At 45.7% G+C, this 5,578-nt stretch overlaps 1 protein-coding gene across 1 annotated transcript in view; it reads right to left on the bottom strand.

The window, feature by feature from the left end:
* WNT9B (wingless-type MMTV integration site family member 9B) overlaps nucleotides 1–5,578 on the bottom strand; it is a 22,023-nt gene that overhangs the window by 15,243 nt on the left and 1,202 nt on the right. The window lies entirely within an intron of this gene.

Below are 5,578 nucleotides of genomic sequence, written 5' to 3'. Positions count from 1 at the left end.
ACTGGGTTCCCTCCCCCTTTTCACTGTATTCATGCCCACATGATCCAGTCTCTCTCAGTAAGAAAGCAATGCAAACTATTTTAGAGGAGGAATAACAATAAGCCGGTGAGGTGGATTAGGCTGAGAGTGTGTGTCCAGACCAAGTTCACACAGCACAGTTCCTTTGTTGGAAGTTGTAGTTATTTCTCTGGGGAAGACTATAGTTTTGTAAACAAACAGCCCTCAGTCTGTATCAAGATGCCTTCTCATATTCTTCATCAGCACATGAAGCAACTTATGTACAAAAGCTCGCAATGCCCAGCTATTTCATGTTTTCCCCTTGGTCCTAGGCTCAGAACACTGAGCATGAGATTTCTGTAATGAATGTCAATAAATCAAAAGTAGGTTTGCAGCTTACATACGCACACCTGAACAGCATACTCAAGATTGCCACACCACAGACATTTTGATGCAATAATTCAGAGCAAGAGGTAGCAGTTATCAGAGACTGTTAAATAGACAAAATATCACAAGAGTGCTAGTGTTTTAAGCATGTTTTATTTAGAGCTTTAAAAACCTTTGTGTTTGTCTGTGTCCTTTATAAAGTTTATGTCTCCAGTGGCACCTTTAAGACCAAGTTTTATTCAGGTACAAGCTCTCCCTCGTCTGCGAGGACAGATCTGCACGTGTCCCCCCCCCAATAGCTAGCAATCCAAAACACCCAATAGCTAGCAATTCAAAACAGTCCAGTGGAGCCTGAGCCTTCTGACACACTTCCAGTGATGTCAGGGGGTGTGGCATATGCAAATAATTTATGCTAATGAGTTATGCTAATGAGCGCCTGCACTTCTTTTTCTACGAAATGACCCCTGGAGCAGATGCAGAGGAGAGTGACAAGGAAGACCAGGGGCCTGTAGGCCAAGCCCCATGAGGAAAGGCTGAGCAACTTGGAAATGTCTAGTCTGGAGGAGGTTGAGTGGGGGTATGGCTACTCTCCTTAAATACTTGAAGGACTGTCACTTCGAGGAGGGCAGGAAGCTGTTCCTGTTGGCAGCAGAGGAGAGGACTCACAATGATGGGTTTAAATTAAGGGTGGGAAGGTACCAGTTGGATCTTAGGGAAAACTTTTTTTACAGTACAAGTTGTGCAACAGTAGAATCAGCTGGCCTATCTGGCCCCTTCCAACTCTGTGATTCTACAAGTCAAATCCTTTTTGTAATACATATCAGCTGGTGGGGACTTGTTTTTGCACTGTCAGTTGCAATGTTTTAGCTTTAGCGGTTTCAGTTTGGTTCCAGTTTCCCTGCTATAAACTTGGAGAGATACTGGGGTGTGAAGCCTTTATTGGGGATTACACAGGCACGTTTATTATTTGCTCATAGCTCATCAGAGTGCAAGTTTACACACAAAGGAACAGTTCTCGGAAGTATTCTGCTCTAGTTATGAGTCAATCTCTAGGCTAACAATCAACCGTTCTCGCATACTTTTTTCTTCCCCAAAACAAACAAAAAATTACCTGAACAGATCGGCCTCTCCTGGACCCTTCAGGTGGTTTGCAATTGGTTTTGGCACAGCAAAATAAGGACAGTGCCTGCAGCATTGGAAGACCCCTGCATTTATGCTCTCAGTAAGCTGCCATTGTCTCAAAAATGCAGGAAACAGACAGTCATGCTTCTGGGATAAAACTTGTTCCGGCCTTTTGCAACGAACGGGGGCTCAGGACTTTTAAAATACTCAGCCTGGGAATTCAGAGGAACTAGAAAACCGAGACAGGAGATGGTTAGAATGCTACACCTCCAGAGCAATCACTACGCTTTTAACTAGTTAGAATGACAGGTCTCCTGGTGGCCCAGAAGCGGAATGCCTGCCAAAGGGGTTGATGCCAGGCAAAATGGTGCAAGCATGGAAAGGACCTTAAATAATATGCAAACGATACGCAAATGCTCTTTGACTGTATTTGTCCCTCCAAAGGACTGTATGAAACTAGGTGTCAGGAGGGCTCACCAAGGGCCCTCCTGCCGTCCAAAGAGTACAACGTCAGTCAAGCGGCAGCCCCTTTTGTGGCTTTAAAGAAGGATCTGGGATCCTGCCAGAGAGACCCGCCAGGAAAGGCCCAGCCGTCAAGGGAGGTGGAAGGGGCTGCAGCCGGGGATGGCGCGAGCGGCAAGAAGCTGACCGCGAGGTGGAAGGGTTCGGCAAGTTCACCTGTGGGTAGGAAGCCAGAGGACACCTGGGCATGGCTCTGTACCTTTAAGGCCTGGACGGGGAGGGACCCAGGGAATTAAGGAGGAAATAAAGGCTGCGGCAAATGGAAGCCAAGGAAGAAGTGCGGAGCCTGGAGCAGAACGGCAGGATGAGGGAGCAGAGAGCTGTGGCTCCTATCCACTCACAGCTGCTAGCTCAGGTGAAGCCAGAGAGGACGGGTGAGAGAAACCAGTCCCTCTGATTTCTGAGGCAACCAGCCGAGCGTCTTTCCTCGCCCTGGACACTGCGTCCCGTCCAGACGAGGTCCCTAAACAACGACGCCTGACATTAGGTTTAATAAAGAGTCAAGCCAAGCAGGAGAAAACCCAGAAAGTGGACAATTGGAGACAATGTTTCATGGATATTTAAAAAAAACCCCAATAATCACCACTTCAGTTGGGATGCCAAACTGGAGATAAACTGCCACGTGGAAGCAACCTGCAAGCAGTAAGGACATCAGGAATGACTAAAGCCAAGGAGAGAGCTAAAAAGACATTATGTCTTGGCAAAAAAATAACAGATACTAAAGATGGTGAAGAAATGAGAAGCAGGACAGAAATGCCAGGATTTCGACTTCCGGTGGATGGCGGCACGCTGAGCAGTCGCATCTCCCGGACTTCCCGGGGATGCGAGCTGTGCACGAGCGGGAAGGAGGGGATACACAGGCTCATTGCCCCCCAAGAGGCCCGGCGAAGGGCTTCTAGCCATGGGGCTTTTGAGAGGTCGCCTCTTCGCCAGAGCGATGCTGGGGAATTGAGGCACCTCTTCGCCCTGATGGTCCCTCCTGCGAGTGTCCGTATGGAACCTAGTGACGCTGACCGGGACAAGCGCTGGGGATTGAGCGGTCGAATTAGAGACTAAGCGAGGTCGGAAGACCAATATGAACGTGAGTCAGAATAAAGCGTCTTTGACAATTTAAAAAGAAAGCTCCCCACCCCACGGACTGAGAAGTGAAACGAGTGGAGGGAGGGGCTCCTCCCATGCGCATGGACTTTTAAGCAAAAATGGGGGGGAGTGGAAGCAAAAGCATTGAAATCTGTTGAGAAAAACTTACCAAAGCGTGTATGAGTGTTTGAGCGCAAATTCAGAGACTTTAGAAACTGTGGCAAAAGTAAACAATCGATAAAAGATGGTGGGGAAGAAGACGGAGAAGGTGAAACTTTTAAAAGCGAAAGGGGAGAGTAGCTGAGAAGGTGAAAGAAGTTGATGCCACTACTCAAAAGGTGAAGAAAAAGGTACAAAAATGGGGAAAGAAGCAAGTTTCCACAAAAGAACAATTTTTACAGCTGCAAATGGAGAAGGCAAACTTGGTTCTCCAATTCCAGGGTGTCCCAGAATCTAAAGGAGATAATCTGAAGCAAATGCTGAGTGAAGCATTAGCCCCGGTGACAGATTTGACGGCGGAGTACTTGATGAGCGAAATTGATGTGGCCTATAGGTCATATTCCATATATATAAACAATAATAATCTGCCTGGGGAAATAGTAATGAGATTCTCAGAGAGACATGTTAGGGATACTATCCTGAGAGCGACGTCAGGGACAACCTTGAAAATCGGGGACAGCACCATCAGGATCCTTAAAGACATCCCATTTGAAATAAGACAAAGGAGAAGGAAATACAAAGATTTAATCCTTTTTCTTCAAACAAATGCAATCAGCTATCAGTGGCTGTATCCAGAGGACGTAACCTTCAAACTTCAAGATAAAAAGGAAAAGATTGACTCTGTTTCCAAAGCACGGGACTTTTTGAAAATCCAGATGGGTGAGCAAGAGAAAAGTGATAAAGAGGACAGTAAGTCCAGTGGCGAGCTGGACTCGGGGTCTTCTGGAGAGGACTCTCTGTCAGAGAAGGGAGAGGCGGCTCCTAAAAGTCCTTATAAACTGCGAAGAAGACAGGATAAGAAGAAACGAAGGCTGAAGGACTCTGTATTGTGCCTTTGAAAAGGGTTGATTGTTTAACATGTATTATTTTAATGTTGGCATCTGAGAAGAATTACCCCCATTCTATGTTTGTTTGTCCTTAATGTTTGTATTTTTTGAAATTTTTTAAAATATAATTCTAAAAAAAGAAAGAAAAGGGTTGATTGTAACGAGATGCTCTGGGGTTTTTCTTTTTAACAGTTAATTTAATATTCAAAAGTTGTAATAGCAGACCTGACTAAGTTCAAAAAATTGTTAGCGAGTTTAGAACTGACTTTGTACTTAAGAGATTTTGAGGATCTCCTCTCTTGGGATTTTAGATAGTAGTGGGTTTTCTTTTCTTTATCCCTAATTGTAGTTCCCTTCCCTCATTTTCGTTGTAGATTTGTAGTCTTTAGAAAAATGTAATTAAAAAATCCCTTTCAGGGGGCCAAAAATATAATAATGCCAGGATTTCCTCAGGAAAACTCAGTTCCAGTGTCTTTCATGTATCACTGATTTGTTTCACCAAAACAGAACATGACTGTTTACAAATAATGCACTGTTTTACAGATTTTTCCAGAGACAGATGCATCGAAAGATTACATTGGATGGTACCATAGCACAGGAATAATTATTACACACTCAGATCAATATTTGCCTTCCATGAAATTCAAACAGTAATAACCACCAACAGTGCAGCACAGTTAAACAAAGAATTTGAACTTCTTAACAGTTTACAACTTATCCTGCAGTACTGAGCAGCAGGTATCCATTACCAAAGCCACTTGCAGAATATGGTGTAACAGTAAATAGTCTACTTAAAAAAAAAAAAAAAACAATGGAAAGGATGCAGAAGACTCCTACTTCTCATTGCTCTAGCAATGACGTTCCTGGAGTGTGCAAAAGCACTGACGCCCATTCCTATAACAAGACAGAGACAGTGCAATGTAGTGGTTAGAGTGGGGGACGAAGATACCAGGGTTCAAAGCTCCACCAACCTGGGATTAAAACTGATCTCCGGGCTACAGAGATCAGTTCCCCTGGAGAAAAGGGCCGCTTTGGAAGACGGACTCTGTGGCCATTAGACCACAATGAAGTCCCTCCCCTCTCCAAACCCCGCCCCCTCCTCAGGCTCACATCCAAATCTCCTGCTGTTTCCCAGCCTAGAACTGGCAGCCCTCGCCTAATGATGAGGCTCAGGGGTCATTTCCTGCAGGAGCGCACAGGAGCAGAGCTCCAGCAGTAAAGAGACCAGGGGGTGGGCACATGCAACAAGCCCCACCCCCTGCTCCCAGCAGCCCTCAGTCAGAGCAAGAAGCAGCCAGGTAAGTTGCAGAGCCTCCCCCGGCCCCCCAATCCAAAACAGTCCAGTGGCACCTTTAAGACCAAGTCTTATTCAGGTACAAGATCTCCCTCCTCTGCGAGGACAGATCTGCACGTCCCCCCCCCCC

This window comes from Gekko japonicus, unplaced genomic scaffold (assembly GCF_001447785.1).
Source record: "Gekko japonicus isolate JY-2015 unplaced genomic scaffold, Gekko_japonicus_V1.1 scaffold776, whole genome shotgun sequence".
NCBI classification, from domain to species: domain Eukaryota; kingdom Metazoa; phylum Chordata; class Lepidosauria; order Squamata; family Gekkonidae; genus Gekko; species Gekko japonicus.
The sequence above is the reverse complement of the archived record's forward strand: the minus strand, read 5'-3'. Positions and strand labels throughout refer to the sequence as shown.